Below are 25,460 nucleotides of genomic sequence, written 5' to 3'. Positions count from 1 at the left end.
ATTTTAGTCAAAAAAGATATGAGAAATGATGTTGAAGAAGTATATAACGACAAAGAGGGGAAATGTTTAGCCATAAGAATTAAAGAAAAGAATATGACTTTATGTAATATTCATGCTCCAGGAGCAGAAAAAGAAAAGAAAGATTTCTTTAACAGGATAAAAGGGCTAATGAATTTATGGGGAGAAACTATTTTAATTGGTGATTTTAACACTGTTTTTAATAGAATTGATTTAGCGAATGGAATGGTCTTTAAGAATGATAGTGGGAGAAAAGAGTTGGAGAAATTAATGGCTGAGCATGAAGTAGTAGATATATGGAGGGCAAGGAATGAAGGAGTAAGAGAGTATTCAAGAAGACAATTAGTAGATGGTATTTTAAAGCAAAGTAGAATTGATTTTATGTTATGTAAGAGAAAACTGGGTGATTCTATACAGAGTGTTTACTATAAAGAAACAGCGATGAGTGACCACAAGTTTTTATTTGTGAAGATTGATTTTAATGAAACCGAAAGAGGAAAAGGGATATGGATTATGAATACAGAAATTCTTAAAAAAGAATCTTATAGGAGAGCAATAGTGGATATAATAAATGCTGAAAAACACAATGACATGTATCAGGAATATAAACGAATATGGTGGGATAATACAAAATATGCAATTAAAAAGTATACTATTAAAATTAGTAAAGCAATACAAAAGGCAAAAACATATAAAGAAGCGGAGATAAGAAAAGAATTAAATGACAGATTAAATCAAGAAAAGGTAGATGTAGAGAGAATACAGATTTTGGAGGAGGAATTACGAAACATAGAGGAAACTAAATGTAGAGGTGCAATGGTCAGAAGCAGAGCAGGATTTATCGTAGATGGAGAAAAATGTACAAAGTTCTTTTTTAATTTAGAAAAAAGTAAGGCTAATGGAGAAATTATAAGAGAATTAAAAAAAGAAAATGGAGAGGTAATAAAAGAAACACAGGACATTTTGAAGGAAGTTAGGAACTTTTATGAAGGCCTTTTCAAAAAAGGGGAAATAAATGGAAAAGAAGAACAATTTTTATTTGACCAGATTGAAGGAAGGGTAACAGAAGATGATAAAAATATGTGTGAGGAAGAATTGCAAATAGAAGAAATTAAGGAAGCTATAATGCAGTTAAATAATGGGGAAAGTCCAGGTTTAGATGGACTTGTATCTGAATTTTATAAAGCTTTTAAAGATGTTTTAGCACCAATTTTAAAGGAAATTTTTGAGGAGATTTTTAAAAAGAAAGAAGCAACGCATTTAATGAGAGTTGGTTTAGTTAAATTAATATATAAGAAAAAGGGTGAGAAAAATGATTTGAGGAATTTTAGACCCATAACAATGCTTAACTCAGATTTCAAGGTTTTAGCCAAGGTTTTAGCAAATAGACTCAAAAAGGTTTTACCGAGTATTATTAAAACAAGTCAGGCATATGGAGTGAAAGGGAAAGACATCACAGACATAACCAGCAGTATAAGAGATGTAATACAGTATATGAAAGAAGAGGGAAAAGAGGGATATGTAATAAGTGTGGATTTTGAGAAAGCTTTTGACAGAGTTGAACACAATTTTTTATTTGGGGTTTTAAAGAAGGTTGGTTTTGGGGATAGGTTTCTAAAATGGATTAAGTGTTTGTATAATGGAACTACTAGTCGTATCAAATGTAATGGTTTTATCACAGAATGTTTTAATGTAACAAGGTCTATAAAACAGGGATGTCCACTTTCTGCGCAACTGTACAGTCTAGTGACTGAAGCTCTGGGCTTAGCTATAATAAAAGATAAAGAAATAAATGGAATTAAAATTGGGGAAGTGGAAGAAGAACAGAAAATTTACCAGTATGCAGACGATACTACATTGATTTTAAAAGACATTAAAAGTGTGGAAAATGCAATGAAACTTATTCAAAGATATTGTAAGGGATCAGGTGCTAAAGTAAATATGGAAAAAACTGTGGTCATGAGAATAGAGAATGCATGTATGTTACCTGATGTTTTTAACTTCAAAGACCAGCAAGAAATAAAGATTCTAGGGATAACATTTGGAGAAAATGAAAAAAGAGTTAAGGAGATAATGTGGGACAAAATAATTGGAGGAATGGAAAGGAGGTTGGAATGGTGGAAACAGAGGAGAGTAAATCTGAAAGGAAAGGTACTAATCGTAAATACGTTGATGCTGTCCAAAATGTGGTATGTGTTGGGTGTTATCCCTATGGATCGATGGCAAGCGCAAAGAGTAAAACAATGTGTTTTGAATTTTATTTGGGAAGGGAAACCACCAAGAATTGGGTACAATGTTTTAATAGGGTCAACGGATGACGGGGGTATGGGATTGATAGACCCAGAGACAAGAAAGAAAAGTATGAGAGTCAAAGTGGTGAAAAAGTATTTAAACAAGGATTTTATAGCAGAATGGAAGCATGTAATGAGGTTTTATCTTAACAAATGTGGGGGTTTTAATATGAATGATGATATCTTATGGATGAAACTGAAGCAAAGCATGATGACTGGGATTCATGATTTTTATAGAGAAGTTTTACAAGCATGGACAGAGTTTTTAAATTTTATCGATTTTAAACCTGAAGGAAGAAAAATGTTATTGAATCAACCTTTGTTTTTAAATGCTAACATTTTAACACAAGAGAAAGAAGTATATTTTAAATATTGGTTGGAAGCAGGTGTACGACAAGTTAAGGATGTTTTATACGAGATTAAAGAGGGTTTTTTACCAAGCCAAGTAATTGTGGACGCTGTGGATGAGATTGGGGAGGATATTAAAAGAGAAACTTTAGAGAAACAATTTGGAATAGTGAAAAGGGCAATACCTAAAGAATGGATTGAGAAAATTGAAAAAAAGGATGAAAGCAATGATAATGTGAAAGTGCTTTTAAAGGGAAAAGAGAAAGACTTTCAAGAATGTGTTCTGAAAAATTTCTACATATGCTTTAGAAATAAAGTGTGTAAAAGACCAGTTGCGGAACAATTTTGGAAAAAAATCTTTGTGGAAATAGATGAGGAGGGAATATGGAAAAATTTAAAGTGGAAATATTTAGACGTAAACCTTGAATCTTTGGACTATTTTATCAGACACAATGTAATTTTTACTGAAACAAAATTGGCACAAATTGGCAGTAGTGATAACGCACTATGTAAAGTATGTGAACTAGAAAATGAAAGTATTATGCACTTGTTTTTAAAATGTGTTAAATTAAACCACTTTATGGGAAAATTAAAAGAAATGATGAAACGGATGATGACAAGTAGAACAGAGGAAATTGAGGAGGAGTCAGAATGGTGTAAAATATTCTTATTTGGTTTTAATGGAAGTAAAACAAAGCTTGTAAATCTGTTTTTATCTGTTGCAAGAAAGGCAATTTGGGAAAGGAGAAACATTGTGAAAAACAAACGTGCAAACATTGATGTCTGGAAAATGTACAAAAGAAAATTGGAACAATATTTTAGAACTGTTGATGAATATTTTAAAATGGAAGAGAATGAGGCTGTATTTTGTAAGATTTTTATGTATAATAATCCTTACATTACGTATACTCGAGAGGGATTGAGAATAGATTTGCCTGAATAAATGTTGTTCTGATGTATGTAATGGGATACAGTGATTGACGGGCCTTGTATTTATGTCATAATTTTGAAGGCTGTAATATTCTGCTGTGGTTTGAATTGTATTGAATTATTTTTTGATAATAAAAAAAAAAAAAAAAAAATTAAAATTAAAAAAAGGTGCGCCCTATCTCGTCTGATCTCGGAAGCTAAGCAGGGTCGGGCCTGGTTAGTACTTGGATGGGAGACCGCCTGGGAATACCAGGTGCTGTAAGCTTTTGGGTTTTCTTCACTTCTGATCTAATACACTGGCCTTTATGATGGCTGAGATGGTGGCTGATCTTTAAAAAGCCCACTCCTGGCAGCAACCCTCGCTTACGGCCATACCACCCTGGGTGCGCCCGATCTCGTCTGATCTCGGAAGCTAAGCAGGGTCGGTCCTGGTTAGTACTTGGATGGGAGACCGCCTGGGAATACCAGGTGCTGTAAGCTTTTGGGTTTTCTTCACTACTGATCTAATACACTGGCCTTTATGGTGGCTGAGATGGTGGCTGATCTTTAAAAAGCCCACTCTTGGCAACCGCCCTCGCTTACGGCCATACCACCCTGGGTGCGCTAGAGGGAGCTCGTGAGCTACAGGAAGTGAGTTGGCTATAGTGGGGTGAAGAAGGTTCACCCAAATGTTTGTGTTATATTTGTGTTTATTTGGATTAAATAAGTGGTTTTTTTTTTTTGAGTACTTTTTTGTTATTTTGTTACTTGTCCTCCCAACAGCCTTGCTGTTTGGGAGGGATCGTCTCAGTTTTTTTTTGTTTTTGAGAAATGGACGGAATAATGGCAACAGACATGGATTAATGTATAATGACACAAAAGGGAAATGCATGGCTGTAGAAATTAAGATGGAAGAGGATGATTTTATTTTAGTGAACGTGCATGCGCCCAATGAAGAACAAGAAAAGAAAAGGTATTTTAATGTTTTAGCTAACGTAATTGAAAAATGGAGGAAGGTAGTGATTGCAGGGGATTTTAACACTGTTCTTAGTAAAATGGATATGGCAAACGGGATGGTTTTTAAATCAGATGGGGGGAGAAAAGTACTAAGGTCGTTGATGGGAGAAAAAAATATGATCGATGTGTGGAGGGAAAGAAATGGGAAAAAGAAAGAATTTACAAGAAGACAGTTGGTTGGGAATTTTATGTGCCAAACCAGAATAGACTATTTTTTAAGTACCAGAAATTTGGAATGTTTTATTGAGGGAATATTTTATAATGAAACAACCCTAAGCGATCACAAAATGGTTTTAATGAGGATGGATTTTAAAAGAGACACGAAGGGACCTGGGGTATGGATTTTAACCCTCTGGGCCCTGAGGGTGTTTTGGGGGCCTGGAGAACTTTCGACATGCCCTGACATTTGTGCTTTTTTCAGTTGCTTATAAAAATATAAATGGCTAAAGTCTAATAACACTGTAAACAGCACAAACTGGGCTACAATAATATGTTAGCAGCATTTATGTACATGATTGTGTTTTTGAGAAAACAACGTTTATGCGTGGTTAGTGAAAAACTAAAATTTTGAAGTCACTGAAATAACACCATAAAACACATACAGAACAATTGTTTACAAGACTTTTGAGAACCGAATCTTGTAGGCTAGAATTTTTTACTTCACAATTATGTGAAAATCATCTTGTTTATTTGCTCACAGAAAACAATACATTGATTTAAATGCTTAAAGACATGTTTTGTGATCGAGAGCCAATATGCGAGGGAGTGGTAATGGGCTCGAATATTAAGTGGTTCTCACCTGAGAGACAAAGGGCCCTCCCCTAAAGCTGCTAATGGGCCATCAGTGTGACTGTGACTGAGGCAGGTAAGAGAGAGTGAGGAGACTGAAAAAATGGGTTTTTAAATGATTTGTATTTTATTTACAACACAGTATAATCAAAACATACATAATGAAGGTCAAAGACACATTATTGTGCACTGATCTAACCACAGAGATGTGAACAGACTTTGACTCGTTCCTGCAACAGATTCTTCTGTTGTAGTTGAACTTCTGATGTTAGTGCAGCGCTCTCAGAGGAAAACAGTTGGAAGAGACTGAAAGTCAGCAGGATTCATCATCTGTGGTGCAGGCGTCTAATTCAATAAAATACAAACAACCAAAAAAAGAGAAAAAACATTTGTGAGCATGTTTATATCAGGAGCATCTCTATATATATTTATATAGGTTTTGTAGTCATAGACTCATTCATGCTTTGTATTATCGTAAAAAAAAAACATTTTATATCTGAGAAACTAATTATTATTGTTTAGTACGTTATTAAAATCTATTTTTGAACAGAGTAGGCTATTAATCATAAACATGTTCTAAACATACTTAGACTCGTAGCATTCATCATGTTACAATGTACTCTCATATTACTTTTATTGTTTTATACTCGCGCCGTAAGAAATTTAAATACAATGAATTGGCCATCATATTCACAATGTTTTACTGGATTTCAAACATTTTAGTCAGGAATTATAGCCATCCTGAACATCATGTATGATTTTATAGTATAAAAGATATGATTCTGCAGTCATAGACTGACTCATGATTTATACTATAAAAGGATATACTTCGTACTATAAAACATATATTTTATATCTGAGAACTAATTGTTATCGTTTAGCACGTTATTAAAATATATTTGTGAACAGATTATTAATAATAAACATGGTCTAAACATTCTTAGATGCGTAGCATTTATCGTGTTGTAGTTTGGGAACAACCCAACTAGTAATTTAATAGTAAAGTTTATGTCACAATAACACGTTAACTAATGCAGAAAATAAAATAAACATTACTTACTCATCAGATCGATTTTGAGGGAAATCCAGCCTTTACTCAGCGCGTCTTCTTCCAGAAAGTAACAGTATAGCAGCGATGAACTCTTCACTGACGCTTTGTTTATGCTCCGCGCGCGCGGGTCACGTGGTTATTTGCATGTGAACGCGAGGGGGCGGGATCTCATTAAAAATAATGAGTTAGACGGGACAGACTGGACATCGTGTTGGTTTCATACGGATTACTTCATCACAGAATATTTGTTTTCGATATGACTTACTTCATTTGAAAGAAGACACTTCAAGCTTTCTATAGAGATAACTCTCATGTTTTGAGTGTTGAGTGTGTTGAGTATTCGCTGAGTTACACTTCATTTTAGTGATGCATTTCTGAAAACAGATCGCGGAGACGGAGAAGACCGAGAGCGCACGCTGTTTGTTTTCTTTATTCTTCAAACGCACAAAGTTTAGTTGTTATTATGAGTGAATACAAATAAAAGAAGACCCCTTACAGATTCGAATGGTGTATTGCTCTTATCTGAACGATCACAAATGGCAGAGTAATTCAAGCTCATTTCTGCCTCATCAGGAAAATCTGCCCCAAAACGCGTATTCGCGTTTGTCGGGCTCAGAGGGTTAAACGCTGAAATTTTAAAGAATGAAAGTTTTAAAAAAGAGATAGAAAATATATTAGATGAAAGAAAAGAAGATCCAATGTACAACGAAGACAAAAGACAATGGTGGGAAAACGTAAAATATGACATAAAGAAATGAAGAGTTTGGTTCCAAAACGCTATAAATCCATTTGGATTAATTTGAGTAAAACTGTGTTTTCTGTACCAAGAAAGTGGCAAGATGAAAACCACTATTTTCTGTTTCAAACTTTCGCATAGCATCTTTAGGTTATAATAACATTAAAAATTAAAATCCAGATTTTGATTTTCAAAGATTTATTATAAAAAAGTATTATTTTTTTCCCAAAATGCAATAAATCCATAACACGTTTTTTTTTCAAAATGCAATAAATCCATTGAATCAAGATAAAAGTTATTTTTCATATTGAAACTGTTGAAAATACACAACAAAGTAAGTTGATCCACATATGACAGCCTCTGAACTTGGTCAATACTAATCTTATATATAGGCACTTGACTAAAAACACATTCAATCATCTCTCCCAAAATGAATTCAACGGGTTACAACAACAATTAATTACATACTTGTGCATACTATAAATCCATTGCATTAATATAACAATATTTCTTTGTAAAAACATTCAACAACTTATCATTCATTACGAAATCAGTGAATGGTCACTCTCAAAAGGCTGACACAATGGGCAGCTACTCTTCATGACTGTCAAAGTCAACATCGTTTGTCTGTGACTGAGAGAGTGCATTATCATAGAAGGCATGCACATTGGCACTCACACCAATTTCAGAGAGCAAGTTCAGCACATCCTTCCTTTTTGCATCTTTCACTGTGCTTTCATTGGGAAGCTGACTTGGCTTGAAGTTTGCCCACTTCTTTCCTCTCTTCAGTATTGAGTGATAGCAGTATTCACTGTTATACACAGCCTTGAATCCCAGTTTGTCCTTCCTCAATTCCAGCATTCTTGCATCACTTAGCTTAAATGACTTCTGTGTCTTTACAAAAACCTGTGTTTCCGCCTTGAAATCATACGCCTTCCAGTGTTGCCCGTAGATGTGAACATTTCCATGGTTGCGCAAAATTTCGTAATATTCCTCCGGCATAAGAATGGTATCCTTCTTTCGAACCTGTTGCTCAATCCTTCCAAATACACGGTCCACGGGCAGAAAACTGTGCCCCCTTATAGGAAACGCATACTCGGCACTAATCCTAGGAAATGCCTCCTTCATCAATGCAAACAGCATGGACAGAAGATGTATGTTTTTATTTTGACCGAAACAAGAATCGCTGAACAATCGCAGCCTTTGAGTGTGGTGAACAACACCACTCAACTGTTGACGTAAACAGTGGTCCAGAGCTGAAGCAGTCATGTTGCTACCTTTTCTATTCTCATGCTCCATCCATGTGTACAGATGAACATCATCTACTGCTTGCTTACTGCCCTTTCCATGGTGAATAACAACACCAAAGACATACAAATGCAGCTGTCTGGAATAGTATGCCTGACCAATGGGGGTTCTAGGGAGTGTCAAATTCTGCATCATGTCAAAGTAAAGTGTCACTGAATCATGATCTACCTTCCCCAGCAAATCATAGAACACCCGTGCTCGTCTCCTGTGTAAAATGTAGGATGCGGACTCACTGTGTTTCTCTTCTTCAGTTAAGCTGGGGTCTTTAACTCTCAGTTGAAACCTGGTACATGAAGAACAGGCATCTGTGGCAGGATGCCCAAATCCAAGGTTGAAGTGCTGTCGAAAAACAGTATAATACAGGGAGTAGCTAACTAAATCATGATTTTGCTGGTCAAATAGCTCGTGCATTCTCTTCACACTGAGGTCACTGGGTGCTCCCCTTCTTCCATAATGGCTAGCCCTACACGTAAACGTTTGGATGTGATCCATCACGACCTGCTTCTTGGCCTCATTTTTAGCCACCTTACGAGCACCACCCCTGTGTTCTGTTCTGGCTGTAGCATTGAGTGCATAATACTTTGCCACTCGAGACACACGATCTTTGCTGATACCTGCAATGACAAAAAAAATAAGTAAAAAGATTTATTTGTTTGTATGTATGTACAGTATGTGTTTGTGTATGTATGTATTTATTTTTTATTCATCTACCTATTTATTCATTCATTCATTGCTTAATTTAAATACTTCATATTTTAACAAGCAAACAAACTAGCAACAAACATTAAAGATTCAACAGAAAAGCTTATGTCTCATCTTGCAGGGCTGATGGCCAGCATAGGCGTATGCCTACATCTTCACAATAATGTTACTATGATGATAACTAAGTGCAGGATGTGATATAGTAGGCTAAGCTTCTATTGATAATTTTCAGTGACGGGCGCATGCGGAGGGAACGCCCCCTTTCGCTGCATCACTATAGCGAAAACTGAAATCAAAGCACACCAGTGTAGTGGCGCCTCATTCACTGCATGATATAGCCTACATTGAAAAGCCAATGATGTGGTTGTTTTTCAATTAAGCTGTCGTTAGCCTGGGCAAAATATTATCACATCAACATAGTGTCGTTTAATGATACACACGTCTAAAGAGCAGGCGGCCGTATGAAAAGTATAATTAATAAATAAAAAATAAACTCACCCAATACGCTGCAAAAGGTGGCCTTGCAGACAGGAATCTTTGTCGGATGATCTTCAGTCAGCAAATGGTATTCGTTTGTGACCTCCCTATTCTTCTGCATATCGCTGTTGTCAACCTTGGGACGTCGCCGCTGAACTTTTTTGACGGCGATCAGCTGCAAAATAGCTTGGTCCTGCTCTGTTTTCGTCGACTTCGAGTAAAACAATTGAAAGTTTCTCAAAAGATCCCCTGAAGTCAATGTGTCAGCGTGACAGAAGTTTGATGCTGTTGTGTGAGAACAAGCAATAGCCGGCATTTTTCCTCCTCCCGAGTGCCTCATCTCCTCACGTAAATGATTAGATTTCGATGGTTTACGTTTCTTCCCCACCACTGAAACCACCACAGGTTCATCAATGCCGTCAAAATTATTCATTTTTTGTTTGTTTGTTTGTTGATCACAAAATAGGTTGGATGAGGAAAACTAGGATGCGGGTTTTTTCAAAGCGCCGCCGTTACTGTTTACAGTGCGTGGAATGGTGCGCTGTGATTGGCTGAGCGGATATATCGCATTCCGCAGAGAAGGGAGACTGGCGTTTGTCGCGGTTTGGAAAAAAAGGGAGAAAACATGACAGAATAACACGGCAGATATCGCATTTTGTGTCAATTAAAAAATTGACTTTTCAATACCGACTACTGATTTTAGCGAGAACTCATTTTTTTTAAAAATGGCGTTTATCGCGTTTTGGAACCAAACTCCTCATTTGTTGTATTAATTTTTCATCTATGCTACAGAATTTGCATTCACAATTTTCCCCATGCTGTCTGTTCATCTTTATTGGTGCTGTTGAAAACAGGTTTTGTCTTTGTGTGTGTTTCATGACTGTTTCAGTTTCACCACTGATGGGAATAAATGTACTGGCAGACAGCGAGTGAGCAGAAGATCAGGACGGTGGTGCAGAGTGATGGCCATCAACCCCGCATGTCAACAGCTTCATTCAGTCCAAAATGATGTTTAAATGGAGGACTTCACAGAGAGGCTCAGTGCCCTGTTTGCCACCACCCACATGCCCTGCATTTAGGGGTGATGGTTATGAGAAACTTGTTATTGTTTTTGCTAATTTTAAGATAGTTTTAAAATAAATCAAGTTCTTTCTTAGGACATCGATTCCCAATCCAGCCCTCATGATGCATGTGTTTGTTTCATACTCTTGCAGACTTAAAATGCTTTTGTGGCTGTAAATTGTTGATGCATTGTACTCTTGGTAGCAATTAATAAAAATACTTTTGTAAATATGTTTGGATTGTCTTTTGATTGGTAATGTTATTCTGAATTATAGTACTATTATAATTTTACTAACTATAAGTACAGTTGGGCAAAAAAGTATTTAGTCAGCCACCAATTGTGCAAGTTCTCCCACTTAAAAAGATGAGAGAGGCCTGTAATTTTCATCATAGGTACACTTCAACTATGAGAGACAGAATGGGGGGAAAGAATCCAGGAAATCACATTGTAGGATTTTTAATGAATTAATTGGTAAAATAAGTATTTGGTCACCTACAAACAAGCAAGATTTCTGGCTCTCACAGACCTGTAACTTCCTCTTTAAGAGGCTCCTCTGTCCTTCACTCGTTACCTGTATTAATGGCACCTGTTTGAACTCGTTATCAGTATAAAAGACACCTGTCCACAACCTCAAACAGTCACACTCCAAACTCCACTGTGGCCAAGACCAAAGAGCTGTCGAAGGACACCAGAAACAAAATTGTAGACCTGCACCAGGCTGGAAAGACTGAATCTGCAATAGGTATTGTGTAATCCAGTAGTAAAATACAGAAATGTTATTATCTTATTAATATTACTGATAAGAGAATGTAATATCAAAGTATTGAATAATATGTTAAAGTAGCATAGACTGTGGGTCATTGTGAGTTTACATGATGCCAGGTGCAGGGAAGGCCACCAGACATCAAAAAGGATAAAATGGTCTCCAGACAAGGGGAGGCCCTATATATAAAAAGGGAGTTTCCGTGGTATTCCACCATTAGGTAAAAGATGGAGGAGACGGCAAAATATTGGTGGCGAGCCAAAAAAGATATGGCAAGTAAAAATAGAAAGAACCAAGGTCAATACATTGTCAATACATTGTCAGAGTGTATAAATTGGAGCATCTTAACAAACAGAGACCAGAGAGACAGTGGACGTGGCGGCTGACTCTTCGGCTATGTTACTTTGTAATAAAGTCTTCCTTTGACACCTGAAACTCTGCTGTTTTGAGCCTTTCTGACTTCACTGACTGCGATCCAGACCAGCAACAACCGCGGCGGGCCACAACATAGGCAAGCAGCTTGGTGTGAAGAAATCAACTGTGGGAGCAATTATTAGAAAATGGAAGACATACAAGACCACTGATAATCTCCTTCGATCTGGGGCTTCACGCAAGATCTCACCCCGTGGGGTCAAAATTATCACAAGAACGTTGAGCAAAAATCCCAGAACCACACGGGGGGACCTAGTGAATGACCTGCAGAGAGCTGGGACCAAAGTAACAAAGACTACCATCAGTAACACACTACGCCGCCAGGGACTCAAATCCTGCAGTGCCAGACGTGTCCCCCTGCTTAAGCCAGTACATGTCCGGGCCCATCTGAAGTTTGCTAGAGAGCATTTGGATGATCCAGAAGAGGATTGGGAGAATGTCATATGGTCAGATGAAACCAAAATAGAACTTTTTGGTAAAAACTCAACTCGTTGTGTTTGGAGGAGAAAGAATGCTGAGTTGCATCCAAAGAACACCATACCTACTGTGAAGCATGGGGGTGGAAACATCATGCTTTGGGGCTGTTCTTCTGCAAAGGGACCAGGACGACCCGTGTAAAGAAAAGAATGAATGGGGCCATGTATCGTGAGATTTTGAGTGAAAACCTCCTTCCATCAGCAAGGGCATTGAAGATGAAATGTGGCTGGGTCTTTCAGCATGACAATGATCCCAAACACACCGCCCGGGCAACAAAGGAGTGGCTTCGTAAGAAGCATTTCAAGGTCCTGGAGAGGCCTAGCCAGTCTCCAGATCTCAACCCCATAGAAAATCTTTGGACGGAGTTGAATGTCCCAAAACATCACTGCTCTAGAGGAGATCTGCATGGAGGAATGGGCCAAAATACCAGCAACAGTGTGTGAAAATCTTGTGAAGACTTACAGAAAACATTTGACCTCTGTCATTGCCAACAAAGGGTATATAACAAAGTATTGAGATGAACTTTTGTTATTGACCAAATACTTATTTTCCACCATAATTTGCAAATAAATTCTTTAAAAATCAGATAATGTGATTTTCTGGATTTTTGTCTCTCATAGTTGAGGTATACCTATGATGAAAATTACAGGCCTCTCTCATCTTTTTAAGTGGGAGAACTTGCACAATTGGTGGCTGACTAAATACTTTTTTGCCCAACTGTATGTACTATTCCAACTACACAATACACAATAATAATTACACAATAGCAAATTACAGTAGAAACAAAATTACAAAGGACTGAAAAAATACAGTACGATACTGTTTTGTAGTTATACAGCACATTGTTCCACATACTGTAAAGTTGCATTACAGTAAATTGCTGTAAAACAAAATACAGTAACCATGCTGCCAGTAACTTACTGTAAAAATACAGGAACATTTTTAACAGTGCATCATCACTTAAGTAACCACTACCTAATTAATTCTAACACTGCTTTGTTGTTACGTTTAACACAGTGTTGATTTAACACTGCAGAATTTACTGTGAAGAAAGACATTCTCTAATCTCTTACAAACTGTACAACCACAAGATTATACAACAATAGCAAGCATTGTGAGAGATAGGAAATGAGTCAAATAATAAGGCTGAGTTGCACCAGTAAGGATTAAATCTGGATTAAATCGAGGCTTATCTAATCATTTTGTTGCAGGTTTACATTTAAACTCATTTTGAACCTGGATTTATTTTATATTTAAGATAGATTAATTTTGAAAACGTTTTGTATTGGATGACCTGCAAGATGGCGCCGATGTGTGTGGCTGGCCGTCGGGCTGGGACATTGTTTGTCTGGGTTCACATGATATTATTGGTTTGGCTTGCTTGTTTAACTCAACAAGTTGCCGCACTCTTGAGCTATGACCGGAATCAGCTACTACTCATTAAATCAACTGCAGATGAAGCGCAAATGATTGATTATTCAAGTTCAGATCATTCCCCGCCTCCTGTGTTGGCAAATATTCCCAGCGAACTATGGCGCCTTCCTAACAATCCTCTGCGGAAAAAACGTCGCCGGAAAAGAGGATGCCGTGGAGGCGCCGCTGTTAAACTAAAGAAATTCTTTGAAGCACATCGGAGTTGGACGCGGCGGGTGACTACACTGCGCCGGGTTGTTCCTGTGACCGGGTTGTTTACCCGGCTTGTCCTGGAGAGACCGTGTGGATGGATCCACCCGATTATACCCAACGCCTATGGAGCAGTACGAAGGTTCGCGCCAGGGCGTTTGCAGGGGAGAGGTGTGGATCCCAGGAACCTCCGTTGTTTGCGCTACGTGGATCCCTCCATTAAGGAACAAATACCAACCAAGTTTTCTTTGGTAAACGCTCGTTCAGTGGGAAATAAAACTTTCATCTTGAATGATTTCATTGGGACGAATAAATTGGACGTTTTTTGCATATCGGAAACCTGGCTTAAGGTAGGAGATTCTTCACCGATTTCTGAACTTTTGCCAGAGGGATATTTATTTATTAACTCTCCTCGCCCTTCGGGTCGTGGGGGAGGACTAATGACTATATACAACAAAAACATTCAATGTCAGTTACTTCAAATGGGACCCTTTAAAACTTTTGAATTGCAACTTTTTCAAATCGTGGCTACAAATCCGGTGACAGTTTGTGTAATTTATCGGCCCCCGAAACCTAATATAATGTTTGTCAAGGAATTTTCTGACCTTTTGAGTGAATTGTTCACAAAGTATGATCGTTTTATGCTCTTGGGAGATTTTAATGTGCATGTATGTTGTGGAAAGGATAATCTTTCATATGAATTTGCTAATTTGATTGAATCGTTTGATTTGGTGCAATGGGTAAAGAGCCCTACTCATAAATTGGGCCATTTGTTAGACCTAGTTTTAACTCATAATTTACAAATTGAAGATGTAGAGGTCTGTGAGACAAATTTTTCAGATCATATGCCTATTATTTTTAAGACTTCTATTGACAGCCAACTTGCTCTTTTGGACAAGTCGTTGTGCTGGTCAAGGAAAATAAGTACAAAAACAAGTGCAGATTTCTCTCTGTGGTTTAAAACAAATTGTAAGCCTGTGATGCTTGAATCGCCGCTATCACATCTAGGCGTGGATGAGCATTGGACTTTGTTAAGGTCAACTTGTGTAGACACATTGGACTGTATTGCCCCACTAAGATTAAGAAAGCAAAAATTAAAAGGAAATCCCTGGTTAAATGAATCCACTCGCTCCCTCAGAAGACTATGTAGGCAGGCGGAGAGAAGATGGAAAAAGAATAAACTTCAAATCCATTATGAAGTACTTAGAGATTCTTTATTCAAGTTTCAGAAAGCTGTAAGGGAAGCAAAAAATACCTACCTTTCTAATCTTATTAGGGCTGAGGCCAGTAATCCGAAAGTACTGTTCTCTACTATAAATGCGGTTATAAATCCACCAAATAATATGCACCATAAGTCCTCATCGATCTCCTGTGATACATTTTTTAATTTTTTTAGTCAGAAGATCGCTGACCAACGTCTCCAGATTCCGACAGTTGAAATGGACCCATCAGATTCCCCTGCCTGCTGTGCAGAGTGGAGCGAGTTCCAGCCTATTAATATATCCATATTAAAAAACGATTGTTCAAAACCTGAAAAGTACCTCTTGTGTAAACGATATGATGCCTAGTCGATTGCTTAAACAGGCTTTCGATTGTGTATCGCAGAGTATATTGCACTTGATTAACAAAAGTTTATGTACAGGACTGTGTCCATTTGATTTTAAGCATGCTGTTGTGTCACCTCGGCTTAAACGTTTTAGACGTAAGCCCGTTAGCACCATATTTTAAAACATCGGTAAGAGATTTAGGTTTTCAAATCGATAATAATTTAAAAATGGAAAAACAAATAAATTCTGTGGTACGTGCTTGCTTTTATAATTTGCGTCTCATAGCTAAAACCAAAAATTTCTTGTCAAATGCCGACTTCGAAAGAGTTATTCATATGTTTGTTTTATCACGTCTTGATTTTTGCAATTCGCTGTATGGGGGCATCTCCGCTGCATCCTTGGCTCGATTACAATCAGTCCAGAATGCGGCGGCGAGGCTTCTAAAAAGGGTAAAGAAATTTGACTCCATTTCCCCGGTACTTGCAAACCTGCACTGGCTTCCTGTGTGTTTTAGAGTCAAATACAAAATTTTAATTTTTGTATATAAATCATTAAACAACCAGGCACCGGTGTACCTCACAAACCTTTTGACACCTTATAACCCCCCTAGAGCCTTGCGCTCAGAAAATTATAAACTTCTGGTAGTGCCTAGGACAATTCGTCATCAAAAAGGCGATAGAGCTTTCTCAGTAATGGGGCCGAGATTGTGGAATGAGTTGCCGCTACATATCAGATCTGCTAAATCTCTGTCAACATTTAAGAAACTTCTAAAAGCTCACTTTGGGGTGGCTTATGGGAGTTAAACTATATGATTGTCAGATTGTTTATATGTTTATATGTGTGTGAAGTTGTTTTAGTTGTTTGTTTCTTATGTAAAGCACTGTGGGTAACCCTGGGGGTTCTTTTAGTAGTGCTATATAAATAAATAAACTAAACTAAACTAAACTAAACTTTAATCCTTTTGCTCTCATATGTCCAAACTCAGATTTAAATCTCAATTAGGGATTCACTTTAAATTTACAAGTGCGGAGGTTTAAATAAAATTGTTCAATCAGCCACATATTGTAATATTGTAGACGCACTAAGACAGAAATAGTGTGTGTGGTGTAGTATTTTTATACCGGTACAGGGAATTAAAATCCAATAATCGTATCCATATTTCTCCTGATAAATTCATAATAGACCATTCTATACTCACCTCTTCGTTGAATGGATATTAGATGTAGCTTCACCCCTCTGTTCCCGGTGTCCGTGCTAATTCAGTCAAGTTTTGACCACTTGAAACTCTATGTACGGATTTATTTAGGTTCTGATAACTAGTTATTTAAGAATTAATTACTCAGAGACTGATTCAAAAGCTTAACGAATCACCAACACAATGGCTTCGTTTTATTCAAAAATACAGTAACTCATAAGCAAATAACAAACGATATGTCTTCACCACGCAACTTGCTGGCCACGTCCATCGTTGCCTTCAGCCTTTTATAGTCTTCCATCCACCTGCATCATTTCTGCACTTGTCCTCTGTCTCCCCTCGCTGTCTGGGTTGGTTTCAGTTCCTCGAGCTGGCAGAGACCTTTCACCCAGATACTACTCATGGCAGGGTTAACAGTTCAAATACAAAATAACTACTTCTCCATTTTTACAAATGTAGGTGTCAAAACCATACACTTCATAGCAAATATGACTAACACCTCATGACTTTATTTTGAAAAGAAGGTCCATTCTGCATGTAATGTATTCAACAAGTGCAAAATGCATCTCCTTGACATCAACCATTTCTTTGCAAACAAACTTCATAAGCATATTATTAATAACCTCAAAGTAATTCATATTCGTGCTCTCCATATACAGCACATACTGGAAACATAACATCTTATTTATCTTTACACACACAAGCAATTTATCTTAGTTTTAGAGGAGTTTCCAGTACAGAAAGTACAAACATAGTTCAGGACATACATCAAATTAAGGTAATAAAACAGTAATATTAGAGAGAATAGTAATAAAAAATATACAGAAAAAGGACAAATGTCCATTGACAGAACTGTGAATGTGCATATGTGCTATTTACAGAAGAAGGTTTGAGTTATTTACAGATGTGCAATACTGATGTGTGTTATGTGTTGTTCAGGTGGGATATGAAAACTGTTATGAATGATAAAGAGTAGAACAATAAAACGATTAATTAAAAAAACACTCGATCTGTTCATTATTTGTTTAATAAGCTTCGATTAATCAGTTATCATTTAACTCGAACTACTACTCTGTAATTACTCTAATTTCAGACATGCATTTTTTTTATGACTGGTTAGAGTAGAAGAATGAGTGAAACTCTTCCCACATTGATCACATGTGAACAGCTTCTCTCCAGTGTGGATCTTCTCATGTATTCTCAGATAATCTGAGCGTTTGAAGCTCTTGTCACAGTGTGAACACTTGTACGGTGTTTCTCTCGTGTGAAGTTTCCTGTGCCATTTCAGTGCATTAGCTGTAAAAAAAGCCTTCCCACACTCAGAGCAAACATGATCCTTCACAGCGCTGTGTCTTTTCTGGTGTTGTTTTAAAGTATCCATCAGACGAAAACTATTTCCACATAAAGAGCACACATAAGGCTTCTCCTTTGTATGAATGTTTAGGTGTCTCTTCAGGACATTTTCCCTAAAAAACGTTTTATCGCATTGATCACAGCTATATAGCATTTCTCTAGAATGAGTAAGCAGATGTACTTTCAAAGCGCACGATTTTCTGAAACTCATCCCACATTGATCACATGTGTGTGGCCTTTCTCCAGTGTGGATTTTCATGTGTTCTTTAAGGCTTCCTGTTTGTGTATAACTCTTCCCGCACTGATCACATGCATATGGTTTTACTCCTGTGTGAATTGTCATGTGATCTTTAAGGTTTCTTTTATATGAGAATCTCTTCCCGCACTGATCACATGTGAACAGCTTCTCTCCAGTGTGGACATTCATGTGTGCATTAAGTTTTGTTTTTTTTGTATAACTCTTCCCACATTGATCACATGTGAACAGCTTCTCTCCAGTGTGGACATTCATGTGTGCATTAAGGTTTGTTTTTTGCGTGAAACTCTTCCCACATTGATCACATTTGTGCTTTTTTTCTCCTGTGTGGATCCACATGTGATCATTAAAAGTAACTTTTTGTATGAAACTCTTCCCACATTGATCACATGTGAACAGCTTCTCTCCAGTGTGGATCTTCTCATGTATTCTCAGATAATCTGAGCGTTTGAAGCTCTTGTCGCAGTGTGAACACTTGTACGGTGTTTCTCTCGTGTGAAGTTTCCTGTGCCATTTCAGTGCAATATCTGTAAAAAAAGCCTTCCCACACTCAGAGCAAACATGATCCTTCACAGCGCTGTGTCTTTTCTGGTGTTGTTTTAAAGTATCCATCAGACGAAAACTATTTCCACATAAAGAGCACACATAAGGCTTCTCCTTTGTATGAATGTTTAGGTGTCTCTTCAGGACATTTGCCCTAAAAAACTTTTTATCGCATTGATCACAGCTATATATTGTTTCTCTAGAATGAGTAAGCAGATGTACTTTCAAAACGCACGATTTTCTGAAACTCATCCCACATTGATCACATGTGTGTGGCCTTTCTCCAGTGTGGATTTTCATGTGTTCTTTAAGGCCTCCTTTTTGTGTATAACTCTTCCCGCACTGATCACATGCATATGGTTTTACTCCTGTGTGAATTGTCATGTGATCTTTAAGGTTTCTTTTATATGAGAATCTCTTCCCGCACTGATCACATGTGAACAGCTTCGCTCCAGTGTGGAATTTCATGTGTGCATTAAGTTTTGTTTTTTTTGTATAACTCTTCCCACATTGATCACATGTGAACAGCTTCTCTCCAGTGTGGACATTCATGTGTGCATTAAGGTTTGTTTTTTGCGTGAAACTCTTCCCACATTGATCACATTTGTGCTTTTTTTCTCCTGTGTGGATCCACATGTGATCATTAAAAGTAACTTTTTGTATGAAACACTTCCCGCACTGATCACATGCATATGGTTTATCTCCAGTGTGGATTTTCTTGTGTTTGTTAAGGTTTCTTAAATATTGGAAACTCCTCCCACATTGGTCACATTCGTGTGGCCTTTCTCCAGCATGGAGCCTCATGTGTTTGTCAAGGTTTGCTTTATGTTGGAAACTCTTCCCACATTGATCACATACGTGTGGCTTCTCTGCAGTTTGAAATTTCACGGGTTTGGTACGGTTTCTTTTTATTGTGAAAATCTTCTCACACTCATCACATGCATACGGCTTCCCTCCACGATCAAGATTCTGCTTGCATGAGAAACTCTTTCCACAGCGAGCGCAAGTGAAACATATATTGTCGTTTTTCAATGAGGAGCTCCAGGATATCTCTTCAGTTTTGACCTGATGTTTCTCCCCTGCTTCAATGAGTTCTTCAATCTCCTTGTTCTTTTCTATCAGACCTAAAACGAAAGTCAAATGTTTCAAAAGTTAGATTTTTAGCAAATCACTAAAACATTACTAAAATAAATTAATGAAATTAAACTAAAAATCAAAGAGAGAAATGTGAAAGGAAAACGACATGTGAATCCTGACATAACAGTAGAAATATGAGCATACTGATGCGTTCATTTAATTTGAAATGTTATTTTTAAACATTACAGTTTGCACAAATTGAACATTTTTGTAATGAGAACAACTAACAATATATATGTCATTGACTACATTTTAAGTCAGGTATGTAAAATGTTTAAAATTTTAGTAATATAAATATAAAATGGTTCAGGCTGTCACGTTGCACACAGCAGGGAGGAGCGAGGAGACGCAGAATACCTTAAATAAACAGCATTTAATGACCAAACCAAAGGGAAAACAAACATAGAACAAAGCAGGAGACCTGGGGCCCGTTTCAATAAGGAGGTTCAACCAACTCTGAGTTTAAACTTGAACTCTGAGTTGACTTACTCTGAGATGGGAAACTCATAGAGATTTCGGTTACAGAACAGCTGAATTGTGTTAGTTTACTCAACTCTAAGTAGGTTGACTCAGAGTTTAGTGCGTGCACCGCGACTATGAAAAGTCATGATCAGCGGAGCGCCGAAATTACGATTCACCATGTCAACAGCTCCCGCCAAAAAGACGTCAGCATGTGTATCCGTCAGTGCGTAACTTTAATTCTTAATAACTGTCTATAACTTAATAACTGTTATAATATCAGAGGTGAAAACTGTAAATTATTGAACTAATATTCATTTTAATGGTATCCCATGGCCACAAAAAACCCCCGGAAAAAGACAAAAAAAGAAACAAACGTGGCAGCAGCTAAAAATGAAGTATAAAAACACAATTCAATCCAGGTAAAGCTTTAAACATGAAAGGTTCATGGGTGTGGGCTGAATGACTTTACAAACATTTGACATTAAATATCATTCAATGTCTATTTCAATGCGCTGCAGATTTTTCCACATAGTCTAACACTCTTTTCACATAATTAAATATTCTCTAATCCAAGTTACATTTCTTAATTACAGTAATAAAATTAACTACTGACTTGTCGACAGCAAGAAGGCAGAGGCTCCCAAAAAGGGGGGAGAACCTGCACCTACACCACTGACAGATGAAGAGGAGATGGTCAAGTATTGGAAGATTTCTAAAAATCCTAAAGTAAAAAGAATAATTTTTGCTTTTGTATTAGGAAATAAAGAATTAGGAAGAAAAAATTTGAAGAATGTGTTTATTTAACAGCTGTGGTGGTGGTTACGGCTTGTACTACCCCTCCATCTGGCATCCTTCCATTCCATAAAGTAATCAGTTTAATTTTCAGAAGGGGCGATGGTGGGGATATGCTTGTCACCAATGCATCCAAGCTTCCACACTGGAAGTCCTGAAGGAAATTTGGATTATTGGGTTACTTCCAGACGGCACAGAAAGATGTTATCAAGTGAACATCATTTATCAGATCAGCCTCATTTAAACCAATTTTTATACCACTGACTTACAGTCCTGTGAAACCCCTCTTTCACGGATTTGTGCCCAGGAAAAAAATCTCAAAATGGGTGTGAGAGGGATGCACACTTTCCTTAGAATCTGCATACAGCGGACTTATGTGCTCTGCATCTCCGATGTTTTAAAGTGCATTTTTCTTTTTTGCTAATTATATTCCAATAGGGTAAGAAATGAAAAGTATTCTTGTTTCCGTTTGCATTAAGATTATTTTTCTTACCCTATGGCGGACAATTTTACTTGTTTTATGTAAAAGGCACTTAAAAGGAAAATCCCCCAGAAAAAAGACTAAATATAGACAATTTTTCATATATAAGATGCATATTAAGAATTTTTTTTTTTGTACTTGAAATAAGACAAAAATACTCAGTTTTGTAAGAAAATCAGTTTTGAAGCGTGAATGAATGAATAAGGTATTTAAACTTCGCTAACACTATAAAAAGGGGGAGGAGACCGAAAGAAACTCTGGGTTTACCGAAGAAAACCTGCTCCCGACCAAGTTAGAAGGGGGAGGAGACCGAAAGAAACTCTGGGTTTACCGAAGAAAACCTGCTCCCGACCAAGTTAGGTTCAGACTCTGAGTATAAGTTACCTCTCTTTCAGAAACGGGCTTGGCTTACTCTGCTTTCTCGGGTTTGACAAACCTCCCATTTTGAAACGGAAAACCCAGAGTTTCCCTCATTTCAGGGTTAACATACTCAGAGTTTTCACTTAACCTCCTTTCTGAAACGGGCCCCTGGTAGACATACAATGCCAAACACAGGACACTGGAAAACACTGGGTTTAAATAACAAGGAACAAAATGAGGATAATCAAACACATGTGGAAACTAATTAACTATAATGAGGAGAGGAACCAGAAAGAGCTTTATTGCCAAGTGTGTTTGCACACACAAGGAATTTGTCTTGGTGTTAGGAGCGTCCAGTACAGAAAGTACAAACATAGTGCAGACAACAAATAATTAAGGTAATAAAAAACACTAATAATGAAGAGAATAGACAATAATTATGAATAACAATAGTAAACTAAAAATATACAGAAAAAGAAAAATGTCCATAGACAGAACAGTGAATGTACATGAGACCTTTGTACAGATGAAGGTTTGAGAGTTATTTACAGATGTGCAGTACTGGAGTGTGTTATGTGTTGTTCAGGTGGGATATGGCCTTGGGGAAAGAAACTGTTCTTGTGTCTGGCTGTTTTGGTGCTCAGTGATCTATAGCGCCAGCCTTTTTCTTCACTCTGGAGGTGTAAAGTTCTTGGAGGCTAAGCAGAGGGGCACCAATTATCCTCTCAGCAGTCCTGACTATCCGTTGTAGCCTTCTGATGTCTGTTTTGGTAGCTGAACCAAACAGTTATAGTTATAGATGAACATAGGACAGACTCGATGATGGCAGAGAAGAACTGTTTCAGCAGCTCCTGTGGCAGGTTGAACTTCCTTAGCTGGTGGAGGAAATACAGCCTCTTGCTGGGCCTTTTTCGCAATAGAGTCAATGTGATTGTCCCAACAGGAAGATAACCAAATATGGGCATAGAAGGAAAAATAAATACAGGAACTCAGGTCTGACATTACAGCTCTTGAGGCCCCTAGGGACAGGCTTACACGGGACGGAAGGCCTCCAGGGCGGTATTCGTTCCGGGACCCATGGCAGATCAGGCAGTTCAGGGTCCCATGGCGGAGCAGGGAGCCATGGCAGAGCAGGTAGTCCAGGGAGCCACGGCTGGGCAGCCTCTGTGGCCTTTGCCTCGCCACTCGGCCCGGCCACTAGAGCAGGGACCCTATAGCCACCCCCAAAAAAAATCCCTTGAGAGAAATCATGGTCTTTGAGGCCCTCTATGGGCCTGACGTGGGAACAGGAGCCCTCCTTGGGCTAGACTCGGGAACTGTGGCCCTCCCTGGGTCAGACGTAGGAAACAACAGCAGTCTCTGGGCTGAATGTGGGAATAGGGGCCCTCTCTGGGAGCCACCTCAGGGCTAAATTCAGGAACAGGAGCCCTCTCGGGACTAAACTCAGGAACTGGAGCCCTCTCTGGGCTTGACAGGGAAACAGCAGCCCTCCCTGGGCTTGACAAGGAGACAGGAGCCCTCTCTGGGCTTGACGTGGGGGCAGGAACCCTCTCTGGGCTGGACGTGGGGGCAGGAGCCCTCTCGGGGCTGGATTCGGGGACTGGAACCCTCTCTGGGCTTGACGTGGGAACAGCAGCTCTCCCTGGGCTTTATGTGGGAACAGCAGCCCTCCCTGGGCTAAACTCAGGAGCTGGAGCCCTCTCTGGCCTAGATGAGGGAACAGCAGACCTCCCTGGGCTTGACGTTGGAACAGCTGCCTTCCCTGGGCTTGACGTGGGAACAGCAGCCCTCTCTGGGCTTGACGTGGGAACAGCAGTCCTCTCTGGGCTTGACGTGGGAACAGCAGTCCTCCCTGGGCTTGACGTGGAGACAGGAGCCCTCTCTGGGCTAACTTGTTTTCTAGTATAAATATCTAAAATGTGTTGAATCAGGATGCATTTACTTGACAAGTAAAATTACTTAAAGTCCCCCTGTAGTGAAAATCAAGTTGTTTTTTTTCTCTGTGTGGTGTTTTTAATATGCTTTTAGACAAACCATTTCCCAATCCATTATTCAATATCATTGCTGAGTATTTTCTCCTTAAAACTGTAGTTTCCCATTGGCACTCGTAGAAATGCGTTTGAAACAGCCCTCGGTTTGCTAAGTCACAAAGCAATAACCAATCACATCAAGGGATCGATTCCTATCACTAGCATGCAAAATATACCAATACCGGCACAAAACCAAAAATAAAACGCACACTTTCCCCTAAGCGTAAACAACAGTTAATACGCAGATTACATGCGCGCGCTTTCCCCCCGAACGAAAACAACGCTGATTACGTCAAATACGTTTTTAGGTACTCTCCAAAATGACGGAAGACGTAACTTGGGGGAGAAGAATGGTTGAGTAAATTATGAAATCTTGTTTTCTTTGCATACAAAAAAAGTATTCTCGTAGCGTCGCAAAACTGAAGTTGAGCCACTGATGTCACATGGACTGTTTTACCGATGTATTTACTACGTTTCTGGAACATTTCAGTTGCGTTGCTATCTATGGAGGCTCCGATAGCTCTCTGACTTCAACAAAAATATCTTAATTTGTGCTCCGAAGATAAACAAAGGTCTTACATGTTTGGAACAACATGTGAAACCGGTCGCTGTTGGGTCTTTTTTTTTCCTCCTACTGAGCTCGTGAGAGCTGCATTTAAGGAAAGCATGTTTCCATCAAAGACAGGACACTGCATTCCTTTGTGCCTTCAACTAGTTGTTCATTTACGCATTAAATACATCCACCTGAGATTAGGTAAGTGAAAGTGTTGCATTCATTGGATACATCTGGTTATACACATTATTAACAAAACTGTTAAAGTATTTGACTGAATTTAGTCCTCCAGCAACGCTTTAATTTACATCTGTCTTTACAACATTCTTCAAAAACATCATTCATTTCTGTAGAGCTGGACATTTTAATAAGGATCAAATGAGTGCGTTCGGCTTTGAGAATGAAAACCAACCTGTTTGTTCCTCAGTCTCTTCTTGTTTGATTGTGAATGTTTCTTCGATCTGTATGTCTTCACTCTCCTCTTTAATAAACATCATCTTAATAATCGTGAGTCACATATATCTCAGTCGCTTCAGCAGGAGTTTTTCTGTGTGTTTCAACACTTTCCTGTTCAATATTATGAGAGAAAACAACAATGCAGATTAAATACTGAATGCATCTCAGTCAGTTCACTAGTTCAGTGGTCAGCGCACTAGTTCAGTGGTCAGCGCACTAGTTCAGTGGTCAGGTCTAGTTCAGTGGTCAGCTCACTAGTTCAGTGGTCAGCGCACTAGTTCAGTGGTCAGC

At 38.3% G+C, this 25,460-nt stretch overlaps 1 protein-coding gene across 1 annotated transcript in view; it reads right to left on the bottom strand.

Annotated features, from left to right (window-relative positions):
* The window catches only part of LOC306855272 (uncharacterized protein), a 390,658-nt gene extending 365,453 nt beyond the window's left edge, over positions 1 to 25,205 (bottom strand). Inside the window, exon 1 of the mRNA XM_079393837.1 lies at positions 25,126 to 25,205. The gene's annotated coding sequence lies outside the window, so the exon portion shown is untranslated. The remainder of the gene's footprint in view (positions 1 to 25,125) is intronic.
* Between the last annotated feature and the right edge of the window lie 255 nt (positions 25,206 to 25,460).

This window comes from Barbus barbus (genome assembly GCF_936440315.1).
Source record: "Barbus barbus genome assembly, chromosome: 3".
NCBI classification, from domain to species: domain Eukaryota; kingdom Metazoa; phylum Chordata; class Actinopteri; order Cypriniformes; family Cyprinidae; genus Barbus; species Barbus barbus.
This window is presented reverse-complemented; position numbering and strand designations above follow the sequence as displayed.